The sequence below is a fragment of the Salvelinus sp. IW2-2015 genome, unplaced genomic scaffold (assembly GCF_002910315.2).
Source record: "Salvelinus sp. IW2-2015 unplaced genomic scaffold, ASM291031v2 Un_scaffold904, whole genome shotgun sequence".
NCBI lineage: Eukaryota > Metazoa > Chordata > Actinopteri > Salmoniformes > Salmonidae > Salvelinus > Salvelinus sp. IW2-2015.
The window spans coordinates 382,048-399,519 of NW_019942639.1; the positions used below are offsets into that span (position 1 = coordinate 382,048).

At 43.7% G+C, this 17,472-nt stretch overlaps 1 protein-coding gene across 2 annotated transcripts in view; it reads right to left on the reverse strand.

The window, feature by feature from the left end:
- The window catches only part of LOC112069087 (exostosin-like 3), a 56,716-nt gene that overhangs the window by 22,364 nt on the left and 16,880 nt on the right, over positions 1-17,472 (reverse strand). The window contains exon 1 of one of the 2 annotated variants that reach the window (XM_024136374.2): positions 12,973-13,105. The exons of the other annotated variant lie outside the window; for it this stretch is intronic. The gene's annotated coding sequence lies outside the window, so the exon portion shown is untranslated. Of the gene's footprint in view, positions 1-12,972; positions 13,106-17,472 lie in introns of those variants that run through there. 2 annotated transcript variants of the gene reach the window in all.

A 17,472-nucleotide genomic window follows, 5' to 3' on the forward strand; every position in this document is an offset into this window, starting at 1 on the left:
TGAACGCGGAGTCTTCTTTTTGTGCAGGGAAAATGAGATGGATTTTCTCCTCTGTGGATGGCCCTGCTTGCACTGCTTGAAACTGAAAGAAACATGGCAACTATAATTATTTAAGTGTAAGTGACACACATCTCCATCACATTTTAAACGCACATGATAAAACAAAAAACAATAATGAAAAAAATTTTAAAATAGATCAAATACCTTGATGTTCATGCACCCATAATTTCTTTGATGAGATCCTTGGACTCTGTCACAGCAGGCTGGCAGGGACCTTAAAACCTTGGATCAAGGCTGTAGCTCTGAAGTAGTCTAGAAGATCTGGGTCATGTCATGATATGGTATTCCAACAGATGTGACATCATGGATTCATTTGTGCTTTGATATACAGTTGAAGTCAGAAGTTTACATACACCTTTGCCAATACATTTAAACTCAGTTTTTCACAATTCCTGACATTTAATCCTAGTAAAAAGTCCCTGTCTTAGGTCAGTTAGGATCACCACTTTATTTTAAGACTGTGAATGTCAGAATAATAGCAGAGAGATTATTATTTCAGCTTTATTTCTTTCCTCACATTCCCGTGGGTCAGAAGTTTACATACACTCAATTAGTATTGTAGCATTGCCTTTAAATTGTTTCACTTGGGTCAAATGATTCGGGTAGCCTCCACAACCTTCCCACAATAAGTTGGGTGCATTTTGGCCATTCCTTCCTGACAGAGCTTGTGTAACTGTCAGTTTGAAGCCTCCTTGCTCGCACACGCTTTTTCAGTTCTGCCCACATTTCTATAGGATTGAGGTCAGGGCTTTGTGATGGCCACTCCAATACCTTGACTTTGTTGTCGTTAAGCCATTTTGCCACAACGTTGGAAGTATGCTTGGGGTCATTGTCAATTTGGAAGAACATTTGCCGACCAAGCTTTAACTTCCTGACTGACGTCTTGAGATGTTGCTTCAATATATCCACATAATTTTACTTCCTCATGATGCCATCTATTTTGTGAAGTGCACCAGTCCCTCCTGCAGCAAAGCACCCCCACAACATGATGCTGTCACCCCCGTGCTTCACGGTTGGATGGTGTTCTTCGGCTTGCAAGCCTCCCCTTTTTCCTCCAAACATAACGATGGTCATTATGGCCAAACAGTTTTATTTTTTGTTTCATCAGACCAGAGGACATTTCTCCAAAAAGTACGATCTCTTTCCCATGTTGCAGTTGCAAACCGTAGACGGGCTTTTTATGGCGGTTTTGGAGCAGTGCTTCTTCCTTGCTGAGCGGCCTTTCAGGTTATGTTGTATAGGACTCGTTTTTACTGTGGATATAAGATACTTTTTGTACCTGTTTCCTCCAGCATATTCACAAGTCCTCTGCTGTTGTTTCTGGGATTGATTTGCACTTTTCGCACCAAAGTACGTTCATCTCTAGGAGACAGAACGCGTCTCCTCCTGAGCGGTTTGATGCTGCGTGTCCCATGTGTTATACTTGCGTACTATGTTTGTACAGATGAACGTTACCTTCAGACATTTGGAAATTGTTCCTAAGGATGAACCAGACTTGTGGAGGTCCACAATTATTTTCTAGGGTCTTGGCTGATTTCTTTTGATTTTCCCATGATGTCAAGCAAAGAGGCACTGAGTTTGAAGGTAGGCTTGAAATACATCCACAGGCACACTCCACTTGACTCAAATGATGTCAATTAGCCTATCAGAAGCTTTTAAAGCCATGACATCATGTTACCGTTGCATCCCTAGTGCGATATACACTACACAAAGCTCCTATTCCTTGGAAAGCTACTCTGGCTCCCCCTAGTGATATACACTACACAAGGCTCCTATTCCTGGAAAGCTACTCTGGCTCCCCCTAGTGGATATACACTACACAAGGCTCCTCTTCCTTGGAAAGCTACTCTGGCTCCCCTAGTGGATTACACTTACACAAGGGTCCTCTTCCTTGGAAAGCTACTCTGGCTCCCCTAGTGGATATAACACTACACAAGGCTCTTGTTTGGTAAACTACTCTGGCTCCCCCTAGTGATATACACTACACAAGGCTCTTCTTGTTTGGTAAGCTACTCTGGCTCCCCCTAGTGCACATATGTCAGAGTCAAGGCCCGCGGGCCACATCCGGCCCGCGAGAAGGTTTTTTACGGCCCCTGGGATGATCTTGATTTATTATTAGAACCGGCCCGCAGACCGCAGCAAGCCGGCAGCCCGCAGATCTTTTACACGCACCAATACTACATTTCCCACAATGCAACGGTACGCCCACGAGCAGTAGGCTGCTTCATTTCAATATTTATTGGCACAGCAGTCGTCAGCATCACAGTAAAATTAACTTTCAGATACCCATCAAAAATGGCAAAACGGAAGGTGGACACTGAGAAACGCGGGGGTTTCAAACAGGTGGGAGTCGGAGTATATGTTCACGGAGTAGCTGGAAAAACCTGTGTGTCTTCTGTGTGGAGAAGTGTGCGGTACTGAAAGAGTATAATCTGAGACGACATTATGAACGAAACACGCGGACAAAAACAAGAATATGGACATGGAAAAAGGCTACAAAAAGGCAGAGGAATTAAAACGAGGCCTCAAATCTCGACAGGCTCTGTTCAAAAAAGCCAAAATCAAGGCCAGGCTGCTGTCAAGGCCAGTTTTATTTTGGCAGAAAGATCGCTAAATCAGCCCGGCATTTACGGAGGGGATTCATCAAAAACTGCATGATTAAAGTTTGTGACGAAGTTTGCCCAGAAAAAAGGCAACTCTTTTTAAATGTGAGTCTGAGCAGAGAACACACATTGCCGAGGAGTAGACCAGTTGTCCATCAATCTAAAAGAGCAGCTTGTAGAAAAGGAAATATATTTGTTAGTGGTTTCAGTAGGGGTTTCAATTAGGTTCACTAGACTATATGCCATGACGGTAAGATTTTTCAAAACATTGTTTGTCATCTGTTCAGGAAGGATGGCCAAAATTGCAAACATACTTATTGGGAAGGTTGTGGAAGGCTCCCGATATTCGTGAACCCCCATCGAATGAACAGTCCGCCAAGTTTACTTCCAATGGCCAGCTACCCCAAGGAATACTACTATTGGTAGCTAGAATGTATTGTTTATTTATTTGACTTTGAACCATCACAGTGAGGTAGCTTCCAGTACATAGTGAACCATCACAGTGAGGTAGCTTCCAGTACATAGTGAACCATCACAGTGAGGTAGCTTTGAGTTGCTCTGGAGGTCCAACTATCCTTGGGAGAGAGCTAGGTAGGGTGTCTGTGTCAATTCATTTTCAATTTCTCTCTGTGATGTTTCATAGAGTTTGGGAATTACTTTGCTGCTGAAATGCGTGCGCGAGGGGACATTGTAACGCGGTTCAATTTGTTTCATCAGGTGACGAAATCCTGAGTCAGTAACCAGCGAATAGGGCTGAAAATATTTAGCTATGAACACTCCCACTGCTTTCGTTATTTCTTTGTTTTTCTGAATTTGTCGCAAATTGTTGTTTGAAGGCAGCAGCGAGAGATTGTTGTGTTTTGGCTAACGAGTCGACTCTCCTTGCTCCAGCTCCACCTACAAGGGTGATGGCGACGTAAATGACATGTTAGAAGTGTTTCCACTCGAGTAGCCGACACTGGCAAAGAAATGTGTGCAAACTGTACTTTGTTTACGGTCTTCTTACCCTCATCATCGTATTGAACGCTGAATCCAAAATGTTTCCACACAGCGGATTTGAAAGACTGCGGTGCCTCTTCAAATTTGCTTCACTCTGTCTCGCTAGCACTCGCCATTGTCACATTGGAGCAGAGAGAATATTTGTTTTTAGTTTCCCCCCTCTTCATGGGGCCCCTTTAGGGAGGTTTCCTACTGAGATCGTCCATTGGTTGTGTAAGGGGGAGTGGGTTGCGGTCACTGCGTTTGCCACATTTGGAGACATTGCTGTGGAGTAATGTTTCAGCCCTCAGGAGCCCCCTAACGGCCTGGGGACCCAAGCAGCTGCCTGCCTTACCTGTTCACAAGCTGTGCGTCTGGTTCTGTAGATCTAAATGTACAATGTGCGTGTAGTCTGCAGCGCAATAAGCAAGTTTTGGGAAAAATTGGAAAATGACAGGCATATCGTAATTTCGCGGTTCATGTGTGTGTATTGAACAGTAGGGGGCGTACGGAACGGTTCGACAACATACTGTGTACCGTTTCATCCCTAGTGGATATACACTACACAAGGCTCCTCTTCCTTGGAAAGCTACTCTGGCTCCCCCTAGTGGATATACACTACGACAAGCGCTCCTATTCCTTGGAAAGCTACTCTGGCTCCCCCTAGTGGATATACACTACACAAGGCTCCTCTTCCTTGGAAAGCTACTCTGGCTCCCCCTAGTGGATATACACTACACAAAGGTCCTCTTCCTTGGAAAGCTACTCTGGCTCCCCCTAGTGGATATACACTACACAAGGCTCTTGTTTGGGAAACTACTCTGGCTCCCCCTAGTGGATATACACTACACAAGGCTCTTCTTGTTTGGTAAGCTACTCTGGCTCCCCCTAGTGCACATATGTCAGAGTCAAGGCCCGCGGCCACATCCGGCCCGCGAGAAGGTTTTTACGGCCCCTGGGATGATCTTGATTTATTATTAGAAACGGCCCGCAGACCGCAGCAAGCCGGCAGCCCGCAGATCTTTTACACGCACCAATACTACATTTCCCACAATGCAACGGTGACGCACCGAGCAGTAGGCTGCTTCATTTCAATATTTATTGGCACAGCAGTCGTCAGCATCACAGTAAAATTAACTTTCAGATACCCATCAAAAATGGCAAAACGGAAGGTGGACACTGAGAGACCGGGGGTTTCAAACAAAGTGGGAGTCGGAGTATATGTTCACGGAGGTAGCTGGAAAACCTGTGTGTCTTCTGTGTGGAGAAAGTGTGGCGGTACTGAAAGAGTATAATCTGAGACGACATTATGAAACGAAACACGCGGACAAAAACAAGAATATGGACATGGAACAAAGGCTACAAAAGGCAGAGGAATTAAAACGAGGCCTCAAATCTCGACAGGCTCTGTTCAAAAAAGCCAAATCACAAGGCCAGGCTGCTGTCAAGGCCAGTTTTATTTTGGCAGAAGAGATCGCTAAATCAGCCCGGCCATTTACGGAGGGGGATTTCATCAAAAACTGCATGATTAAAGTTTGTGACGAAGTTTGCCCAGAAAAAAGGCAACTCTTTTTTAATGTGAGTCTGAGCAGAAACACCATTGCCGAGAGAGTAGACCAGTTGTCCATCAATCTAAAAGAGCAGCTTGTGAAAAAGGAATATATTTGTTAGGTTTTCAGTAGGTTCAATTAGGTTCACTAGACTATATGCGTCATTTAAAATTTTTTCAATGAACATTCGAACAGTCCGGCCCTCGGCTTGTAGCTAAATTTTTTATTTGGCCCTCCGTCCATTTGACTTTGACACCCCTGCCCTAGTGGATATACACTACACAAGCTCTCTCTTGTTTGGTAAGCTACTCTGGCTCCCCTAGTGGATATACACTACACAAGGCTCTTCTTGTTTGGTAAACTACTCTGGCTCCCCCTAGTGGATATACACTACACAAGGGGACTTCTTCTCTGGTGGAACACAGCAAAAAGACCCCCCCCCCCCCCCCCCCCCCCCCCAAAAAAAACGACTCCACCCACATGCACGTAGATCAACGGTGTTAAGAGGGCCTATCAGGAGGCTCAGATGAATCACTGCGAGGCTTCAGGCCTGTGATGCAGATCTCCAGAGTAAATGGGAGACAGATGCTGCAGCCTCTCGGGGCCAAACCAACGCCACCTCTAATCTGGGGCTGTGAACACACAGATTGAGTGTTGACGTTAGCCCTGGGGTGAAACACACACACACACACCGAGTCTCATCTACAACGGCAGGATTTGGCTAATCCTCAGAGTACAGTCTTTACCCTCTACTACCGAGTTCAATTTAACCTGTAGGGTATGGATGTGGAACACACAAACGCACACAGACAGTATCGATCAAGCCAGACAGTTTATGAGAGAATCAATGATAATCTAATCATCGGGATAGGCTCGTGTTGCGAGGCAGTTTCATGTTAAGCTCCTAATAYATGACAGTGCTGCGGTGGTGTCCGCTTGCACTCTGGGAGAAAGAGCAGTGCAAGGAGGAATAGACAGAGAAAGCCCACAACACATTGCATTACAATGCATGCATTAAGATGTGGTGCCCTTGCCTTCACCTTCAAGCGGCTACATCAACAGGAATATGTCAAGTTGCCGGCCGATAATGTGTGAGCTTGAGCTAGCTCTATTTCGGGGCCAGAATTCTGCAACATTTTCAAATCAGGAGGCCAGGGCGGGAGGAGGGAGAGGCAGAGTCTGTTTGATGACCCAGATAAAGGATATTTTCACTCAACTGCTGAGCAGCCAGTCGATGGGTTAGTAAGCACATCGGTGCTCAGAGCTGGGGAACGGCACAGTCTATGCATTGGCGATTTCCCAAATTAATTTCATTTCGGCCGTATAAAAAACGCTGCTATGAACTCGTGAGCTATGTTGGCTAACTTTGTCAAGTGATATAATGTGTGTCAGGGGACAGTGACAAGGCAACGCGATGATGTTAGTATGATAAAAYGGTGTGAAAAGTCATCGAGCCTAGAATTATGAAAAGGGTGAATCTAGGCCTAGTGAGCCTGGAAGGCTTTAGGCTTATATCTTTATGGTGAAAACCAGACAGGTCTAGACTAGCAGGACAAGCGTCACTGGCTAACCCTCCAAACAAAGTTTAAAGGGATACTGCAAGATTCTGGCAATTAAAKCGTTTTTCTACATAACCAAAACATACGCTACCATACCTGTTCAATTCCAGTCATTGCGCAAACGCTATTTAGCATTGGCTCGCGAAACATCAAACTTCCAGAAAAATGGTATCCACATGGYACCGTATCCAAAAAGCATCTCAAAAAGGTCATAGGAAGCCTGTTAAAACCTGTTTTAAGACAAAAAACCTCTGAGGCAAGAGTAAAATCAACTCATAAAAGTTTCTCAGCTGGTAACCACGACAGTTTGAGGTACCCCAAAGGAAATACACCCATAGACTTTTTCCAGATTTTGTTCTGTTACAAAGTGGCATTAAAATGTATTTCTTAGGGCCACACAAGTGGCGCAGAGGTCTAAGGCACTGCATCGCAGTGCTTGAGGCGTGACTCAAGACCCGGGTTTGATCCCGGGCTGTGTCACAGCCCGGCCGTGACCGGGACACCCATGAGGCGGTGCACAATTGGCCCAGCATCATCCGGGTTAAGGGAGGGTTTGGCCTGCTGGGATTTCCTTATCTCAACGCACTCTAGCAACTCCTTGTGGCAGGACGGGCACCTGTAAGCTGATTTCGGTCGCCAGCTGGACGCGTTTCCTCCGACACATTGGTGCGGCTGGCTTCCGGGTTAAGCAAGCAGTGTGTCAKGAAGCAGCACYGCTTGGCAGGGTCGTGTTTCGGAGGAAGCATGGCTCTCAACCTTCACCTCTCCCGAATCATAGGGGAGTTGCAGCGACAAGACWAACTACCAATTGGATATCACAAAATTGGGGAGAAAAGGGGGTAAAAGTACACACAAAACATTTCTTGTCAACGATCTACACAAAAGTCTGTCAGAGCGGAAGAAAAATTATAACATTTGTTAAAAAAAAGAAGAAAAACCCTAATCTTGATTAGATAAGTATTCAACCCATTGAGTCAATACATGTTAATATCCCCTTTGGCAGCGATTACAGCTGTGAGTCTTTCTGGGTAACTGTCTAAGAGCTTTCCACACCTGGATGTGAAACATTTGGTGATTATTCTAGTTCAAAATTCTTCAAGCTCGGTCAAATTGGTTGTTGATCTTGGCGAGACAACCATTTTCAGATTTTCAAACAGATTTAAGTCGAAACTAACTGTAAACCACTTTAGTATAGATTTGGACTTATGTTTTAGGTTATTGTCCTACTAAAAGTTGAATACATCTCCCAGTGTCTGGTGGAAAGCAGACTGAACCAGGTTTTCCTCTAGGAGTATGCCTGCGCTTAGCGCCTGTCAGGTTTTATTTTTTATCCTAAAAAACTCCCCAGTCCTTAATGATTATAAGCATACCCATAACATGATGCAGACACAACTACGCTTGAAAGTATGGAGAGTAGTACTCAGTAATYTGTTTTATTGGATATGCCACAAACATAACACTTTGTATTCAGGACAAAAAGTGGATTGCTTTGCCACATTTTTTGCAGTATTACTTTAGTGCCTTGCTGCAAACAGGGTGCATGTTTTGGAATATTTTTTATTCTGAACAAGCTTCCTTTTCACTGTCAATTAGGGTCATATTGTGGAGTAACTACAATGTTGTTGATCCATCCTCAGTTTTTTCCTATCACTGCCATTAAACTAACTGTTTTAAAGTCCTATTGGCCTCATGGTGAAATGCCTGAGTGGTATCCTTCCTCATCGGCAACCGAGTCAGGAAGAAAGCATTTGTAGTGACTGGGTGATACACCATCCAACGTGTAATTAATGCTCAAGAGACATTCAATATCTTTTTTTGAATCATCTACCAATAGGTGCCCTTCTTTGCGAGGCATTGGAAAACCTCCCTGGTCTTTGTGGTTGAATCAGTGTTTGAAATATAATTGTATATGTTGGGTACAGACATGAGGTAGTCATTCAAAACTCATGTAAAACACTATTATTGCACACAGAGTCCATGCAACTTCTTATGTGACTTGTTAAGCACATTTGTACTCTTGAACTGTTTAGGCTTGCCATAACAAAGGGGTTGAATACGTATTGACTCAAGACATTTCAGCTTTTCAGTATTATTTAATTGGTAAAAAAAGATATATATCTACATTGACATTATGGGTTATTGTGTGTAGGCCAGTGACAAAAAAACTCTCAATTCAATAAATGTTTTATTCAAGCTGTAGCACAACAAAACGTGGATAAATTCAAGGGGTGTGACCACTTTCTGAAGGCACTGAAGTGATGACGTTCATTGACCAAGTCATAGATTTATGGGGAATAACCAATGGCGATGAGGCATCGCCAGCTGTGAACTCAATAGCACGTGTCAGGCAACACGTGAATGTAACTGTACATCAAATCTCACAATGGTAAAACATTTTGATATCATTTTTGCCTGACAATCACTTTGCCCACTCTTACCTCTTTCTTAATATGTAGGCATGCATTACCTAAACAATACTGCACTGAATCATACAGTATTTGGTATTGTATTAGGATCCCCATTAGTTGTTGCAAAAGCAGCAGCTACTTTTCCTGGGGTCCACACAAAACATGACATAATACAGAACATTAATAGACAAGAACAACCCAAGGACAAAACTACATATATTTCTTTTTCAAGACACACGTAGCCCACATGTCAATACAGACACACAAACTATCTAGGTCAAATAGGGGAGAGGCTCTGTGCCGTGAGGTGTTGCTTTATCTGTTTTTTGAAACCAGGTTTGCTGTTTATTTGAGCAATATGAGATGGAAGGAAGTTCCATGCAATAAGGGCTCTATATAATACTGTACGCTTTCTTGAATTTGTTCTGCATTTGGGGACTGTGAAAATACCTCTGGTGGTGTAAGCGTGTGTGTCAGAGCTGTGTGTAAGTTGACTATGCAAACAGGTTTCTTATKAAAATAAGTGATGCAGTCAGTCTCTCCTCAACTCTTAGCCAAGAGAGACTGGCATGCATAGCATTTATATCAGCCCTCTGATTACAATGAAGAGCAAGACGTGCTGCTCTGTTCTGGGCCAGCTGCAGCTTAACTAGGTCTTTCCTTGCAGCACTGGACCACAKYACAGGACAATAATAAAGATAAGACAAAACTACAGCCGAAGAACTTGCTTTCTGGAGTGTGGTYTCAAAAAAGCAGAGCATCTCTTTATTACGGACAGACCTCWCCCCATCTTTACAACCATTAATTCTATACGTTTGACCATGACAGTTTACAATCTAAGGTAACGCCAAGTAATTTAGTCTCCTCAACTTGTTCAACAGCCACACCATTCATTACCAGATTCAGCTGAGGTCTAGAACTTAAAGGATTTGTACCAAATACAATGTTCTTAGTTTTAGAGATGTTCAGGACCAGTTAATTACTGGCCACCCATTCCAAAACATACTGCAACTCTTTGTTAAGGGTTTCAGTGACTTCATTAGCTGTGTTTGCTGATGCATATATGGTTGAATCAACAGCATACATGGACACACATGCTTTGTTTAATGCCAGTGGCAGGTCATTGGTAAAAATAGAAAACAGTAGAAGGCCTAGAGAGCTGCCCTGCGGTACACCACACTTTACATGTTTGACATTAGAGAAGCTTCCATTAAAGAAAACCCTTTGAGTTCTATTAGATAGCTTCGAATCCAAGATATGGCAGAGGTTGAAAAGCCATAACACATAAGTCAACAACAGGTTATGGTCAATAATATCAAAAGGCTGCACTGAAATCTAACAGTACAGCTCCCACAATCTTCTTATTATAGTAGTATGACGGTTGTTAAAAGTGGAATTTAGATATGACCATTATATCAACACACTCGTCACTCCCATTCAACTCTAAATCACGTTGGCACAGTAGGCATCGAGTCCCTTTCCGATAATGTTGCATAAAACATTTGAAAGGTCTATCTTTTTACAGAACACAATCAACGTTAACATAGGCCCTGGATGCTTTAATTTACCAACTTATGGGCATTTTTTTTTTTTACGTGATATTGCACTAGGAAAGGGATAACTTTACATATAATGTAGGTTAATGAAATAATAAAAATAAAAATGTGATGACTTTTTAGCCTAGTGGTTCTGAACAGGCTAAACACATTCTTCGCACGCTTTGAGGATAGCACAGTGCCACCGACGTGGCCAGCTACCAAGGACTGTGGGCTCTCGTGAGTAAAACATTTAAGCATGTTAACCCTCGCAAGGCTGCCGGCCCAGACGGCATCCCTAGCCGCGTCCTCAGAGCACGCGCAGACCAGCTGGCTGGTGTATTTACAGGCATATTCAATCTCTCCCTATCCCATTCTGCTGCCCCCACATGCTTCAAGATGGCCACCATTGTTCCTGTACCCAAGAAGGCAAAAGGTAACTGAACTTAATGACTATCGCCCCGTAGCACTCACTTCTGTCATCATGAAGTGCTTTGAGAAGCTAGTTAAGGATCATATCACCTCTACCTTACCTGACACCCTAGACCCACTTCAATTTGCTTACCGCCGCAATAAATCCACAGCCGATGCAATCGCCATCTCCCATCTGGACAAGAGGAATACCTATGTAAGAATGCTGTTCATTGACTATAGCTCAGCATTCAACACCATAGTACCATTCAAGCTCATCATTAAGCTCGAGGCCCTGGGTCTGAACCCCACCCTGTGCAACTGGGTCCTGGACTTCCTGACAGGAATCCACCAGGTGGTGAAGGTAGGAAACGTCACCTCCACTCCACTGATCCGCACCACACAAGGGTGCGTGCTCAGCCCCCTCCTGTACTCCCTGTTCACCCATGACTGCATGGCCAAGCACGCCTCCAACTCAATCATCAAGTTTGCAGACGACACAACAGTAGTGGGCTTGATGACCAACGATGACGAGACAGCCTACAGGGAGGTGGTGAGAGCTCTGGGAGTGTGGTGCCTTGAAAACAACCTCTCACTCAAAGTCCACAAAACAAAGGAGATGATTGTGGACTTCAGGAAACAGCAGAGGGTGCACCACCCCTATCTACATCGACGGGACCGCAGTGGAGAAGGTGGACAGCACCCGATGTCATAGGAAGGCCAAAAAGATCATCAAGGACATGAGCCATTACCTGTTTACCCCGCTATCATCCAGAACGCCAGATCAGTACAGGTGCATCAAAGCTGAGACCAAGACTGAAAAACAGCTTCTATCTCAAGGCCATCAGACTGTTAAACAGCCATCACGAGCACATTAGAGGCTGCTGCCTATAGGCATAGACTAGGAATCACTGGCCATTTAAGGAATGGAACAATATTCACTTTAATAATGTTTACAAATCTGGCATTACTCATCTCATATGTATATCCTGTTTTCTATACTATTCTATGGTATCTTAGTCCGATGCTCGTCCATATGTATATAGGTCGTCACTGTAAATAAGAATTTGTTCTTAACAGACTTTCCTAGTTAAATAAAGGTTAAATAAAAATAAATCCAACTGTCTTAATTCATTCCTACTTAGATTTGTGTGTATTGGGTATATGTTGTGTAATTTGTTTGATATTACTCCACTTTCGGAGCTAGAAGAACAAGCATTGCGCTACACCCGCAATAACATCTGCTAATCACGTGTATGGGACCAATACAATTTGATTTGATTTYTAAGTACTTAGGCATATTATGTGAATTAGACCTCATGTGAAATCATTGAGAAAAGCGCAAGAGTTACTGATGGATGTAGGCCAGTCTAGATTATTTATGGGCTGATCATATAGAAATAGCAACGCATTCTTTCGATAACTACAAAGCAATTGTCCGTCTATGGTGCAGAAACCACTGACTCTTCTCTTATCAAGACACCTGCTGGTAACAGTTACATGGTTAGGACAACTCATAAGGTCTCCTAAATATCTGTCAACTGGGTGGAACTAAAGTCTTCATGCATAGCTTGTATTTCTACCTATAAGAGTAGGAGTAAAATGACTAATCTCATCACTTATGACCAATTTTCTACTCAGAGACGGTTTGAGGATTTGGCCCAAGCTCATCTGACTCTGGGGAAGTAGAACAATTGATTATTTACCAGAATATCGCAGTATCCCTTTAAGAATCACACAGAGTCAGACGAACAGGTGGTTGAGTGAGAGAGAGAGAGACTTAGCTCCTCGAAATGTACACTGTGGCTGGGTGAGTGAGAGAGGAATTTTAAAAGAGAAGGAACTAGGAAGCATGAGTTTTTACTCACCAATGTAAAAGCAGTGTGTTCAAAGACTTAGCAGTAGTCACGATCTGGTTACCTATAAGTACAAACAGTTATGTATTTGGATTACAACAAATGTATTAACTTATTTCAAATATCTTCTAAACTACCCACAATGCACTCTTAACATCATATGGAGGATCTACTCTGTGCTACCGAGTTCGTATGTTTGCTCGGTAGCTAGCTCAAGCTGGCTAACATTAGCCACAAGCCATGCTACCATGTAATTACATTCCAGACCAAGTGTTGGCGGTGGTGAGCTACAATCCACCAATCACAGGAAGTGTGATGTAAACAACGGGGGCATGTGGGGCCCTGCTCTTCACTGACTTTGTGGCTGAGTTCTGGTGGGAACCCTGTAGCACGGCAGGCTCTGGTGCCTTCTTCCTGTGGGCTCGAAACGAAATGAAATCATACCTGCTTGCTCTAATTTCGTAGTACCTCGTCAGTTATTTTTGTTTCATAAACTTTTCGGCATGCTCTCTGTGAAGTAGTCTACAGGAGTTTTGTAAAATGTCCCCCTTCGCTTAGTGCTATCATGCTAGCTGACAGACATCTGGAATGTATCTAGTCGGGATTTCGCTTACTTTCCATCGACAGGTGAAGCCCCCGCAAATTTTAATCATAGGATGGGATGTCCTTGTCCCATCGCGCTCTAGCGACTCCTGTGGCAGGACGGGCACATGCACGCCGACACGGTCTCCATTTGTACGGTATTTCCTCGGACACATTGGTGTGGCTGGCTTCCGGGTTAAGCAGACTGTGTCAAGAAGCAGTGCGGCTTGGTTGAGTCATGTTTCGGAGGACGCATGGCTCTCGACCTCTTGAGTCTGTACGGGAGTTGCAGCGAATGGACAAGACTAACTACCAATTGAATACTACGAAATTGTGGTGAAAACCTTTCAACTTGACTTGTAACAATACATTCATAGATATTTGCTCTTAAGTTGGCTGAAAATTGAAGTTTTGTTGGAGTTCACATTAGGATTGCTTGCCGGGCCCTCCATCTTACATCACCCCCCGGAAAAACGTTTTCCGACATGATTGATTTAAACATTCTTCGGAATTCTGATCGGTTTTAAGTAATAACTCGTAAAATAGAGAAGTGAGGTGTAACTTTGCATTGGGACATTTTGTGTGTATACTAATGCAAAATCCATGTTTTATTTCTGCTTCATACCCTCTAACGCTTTTCAGATAGTCCGTGGAATATTGCAGAATACCCTGCACAGTACACCACTTGTCCCTCTAGTCAACACGGCTAGTGCCTTGTTAAAAAGGATCCTAAACTGATAGCTAGCTAGCTGGAGTGGGCAAGTAAGCTGGTTCTACTGTTGGACATACAGTACGTGCTGATGGATCACCATGCAGGCTGTTTTGTACTATGATTGGTCAACAACGACGGCACCGCTTCAAAAATAGAGTAGAATCCTATTTTCTCCACCGAGTCTGAGCGGCTTCCACAGGCACAGCAGAGCACTTCACTTGGATAGAATTACACCACCCGCCTAAGTTGAATTGAAAATGAATGGGCCACCCCATCCGCACTGTCTGTCAGCTCCTTCAGTGCCTCCAAATGTTTCAACAGTCTCTCTGCACACTGTGGCTGGGTGAGTGAGAGAGAGTGAGCCTTAAGGCACGTCTTGTGGAGAGAAGGAAGAAAGGCAGAGAGAACTGTTACATCCAGAGAGAGGGATATTAGATTTGAGTGGACTCAGACATTGGGACATTGCCTCAACTAGATTTGGGGATGGCAGGAAGAGAGGTTTAGTAGCTTGTCCGCAGTGTACAGTACGTAATACATGTACAGGGCGGCAGGTAGCCTAACGGTTACAGCATTGGGCCGCTGGTTTGAATACAAATAAACAAGGTGAAAATTTGGTCAATGTGTCCTTGAGCAAGGCACTTAACCCTAATTTGCTCTAGGGGCACCATACTAATACGGCTGACGCAGTAAAACAACACATTACACTGCACCTATCCGGTGTATGTGACAATAAATACACTACCGGTCAAAGGTTTTAGAACACCTGGTCATTCAAGGGTTTTTATTTTTACTATTTTATACATTGTAGAACAATAGTGAAGACATAAACTATGAAATAACACATGTGGAATCATGTAGTAACCAAAAAAGTGTTAAACAAATCAAAATATATTTGAGATTCTTCAAATAGCCACCCTTTGCCTGGATGACAACTTTGCACACTCTTGGCATTTTCTCAACCAGCTTCACGAGGCAGTCACCTGGAATGCATTTCAATTAACATGTGTCCCTTTTAAAAGTTAATTTGTGCAATTGATTTCCTTCTTAATGCATTTGAGCCATTCAGTTGTGTTGTGACAAGGTAGGGGGGATACAGAAGATAGCTCTATTTGGTAAAAGTCCGTATTATGGCAAGAACAGCTCAAATAAGCAGAGAAACAACAGTCCATCATTACTTTAAGACATGGAGGTCCGTCAATCAGGAACATTTCAAGAACTTTGAACGTTTTTTCAAGTTCAGTCGCAAAACCATCAAGCGCTATGATGAAACTGGCTCTCATGAGGACCGCCACAGAAAAAGAAGACCCATAGTTACCTCTGCTGCAGAAGATAAGTTCATTAGAGTTACCAGCCTCAGAAATTGCAGCTCAAATAAATCCTTCAGAGTTCAAGTAACAGACACATCTCAACATCAACTCTTCAGAGGAGACTGTGAATCAGGCCCTCATGGTCAAATTTCTGCAAAGAAACCACTACTAAAGGACACCAATAAGAAGAAGAGACTTGCTTGGGCCAAGAAACACAAGCAATAAACATTAGACAGGTGGAAATGTGTCCTTTGGTCTGGAGTCCAAATTGGAGATTTTTGGTTCCAACCGCCATGTCTTTGCGAGACGTGGTGTGGGTGAACGGATCTATGCATGTGTATTTCCCACTTTAAAGCATGGAGGAGAAGGTGTTATGGTGTGGGGGTACTTTGATGGTGACACTGTCTGACTTTTTTAAAATTCAAGGCACACTTAACCAGCATGGCTACCACAACATTCTGCAGTGATCCACCATCCCATCTGGTTTTGGCTTAGTGGGACTATCATTTGTTTTTCAACAGGACAAATGACCCAACAGGCTGTGTAAGGGCTATTTGACCAAGAATGAGAGTGATTGAGTGATGCATCAGATGACCTGGCCTCCACAATCCCCCGACCTCAATCAAATTGAGATGGTTTGGGATGAGTCGGACCGCAGAGTTAAGGAAAAGCACCTAACAAGTGCTCAGCATATGTGGGAACTCCTTCAAGACTGTTGGAAAAGCATTCCAGGTGAAGCTGGTTGAGAAAATGCCAAGAGTGCGCAAAGCTGTCAAGGCAGAGGGTGGCTATTTGAAGAATCTCAAATATAAAATCTACTTTGATTTATTTAACACTTTGTTGGTTAATACATGATTCCATATGTGTTATTTCATAGTTTTGATGTCTTCAATATTATTCTACAATATGGAAAATAGTAAAAATGAAGAGAAACCCCCTTTTTTTTTCACTTATTTCTGCAACACTATTGCAGAAAGGCTTAACAGAGTGAGGTCTGCCTACTAAGTTATTTAGAATGTGAATTTGACTGAGAGCAAGACAGACCGACCGTGAGAGATACACAGAGGGCAGACAGTAAAAATACACACTGTGAGTGTGTATTCTTTGGTACCCTCCTCCTCCAGGAGGGTACCAAAGAACGCACTCTAAACTATTCAGATGGTCACTCTTTGATCTCTCTATCATTCTTCAGTTCTTGCATCAGTGTTGTAAAATAGCAGCTCTGCAAAGCACAACAACTCATTATATAAGGCTGCATTAGTACCCGGCTGACTTAATAGTACAGGGCAAAGCATGCTGACCGCTGGGGACAGGGGTCCTCGGTATACCTCGAGGAGCCATCGTTGAGCCGATATACGGCCGTCATAAACAGTGAACAGCACACGAGGGACTTAGTGATCCAGAATGCACAGATTTTCTGAGTTTCCTAAGGCATCAACTGGCACGGTGCTCTGCTGATGAACACATGACCCCAGCAGATGACACTGTCTGTGTCCCAAATGGCACCCTATCCTCTACATCGCACATCACCTTTAACCAGAGACCCAATGGGCCCTGGTCAAAAGTAGTYCACTATATTAGGCAGTAGGGTGCAATTGGGGAAGCAACCAATGTGTGAGTAGTGAGTACATGTATTTTTGAGAAAAGCTCTACCTGGGCATGTCTGATTTCCTAATAGCATCCCTCCCTGTGTGTTTTCAGTAAACTACCAAGTGAATTCACTGGTATGTTGCAGCAACCTTGGAGAGTATTCTCTGAGAAGAAAAACGAGGAAGACAGCTGTGGAACAGGGCACAGGGCTGTACAGGGAGGGGTGTGGAGGAAGAGGAGAGGAGGAAGACAGCTGTGGAGCAGGGCACAGGGCTGTACAGGGAGGGGTGTGGAGGAAGAGGAGAGGAGAGGAGGAAGACA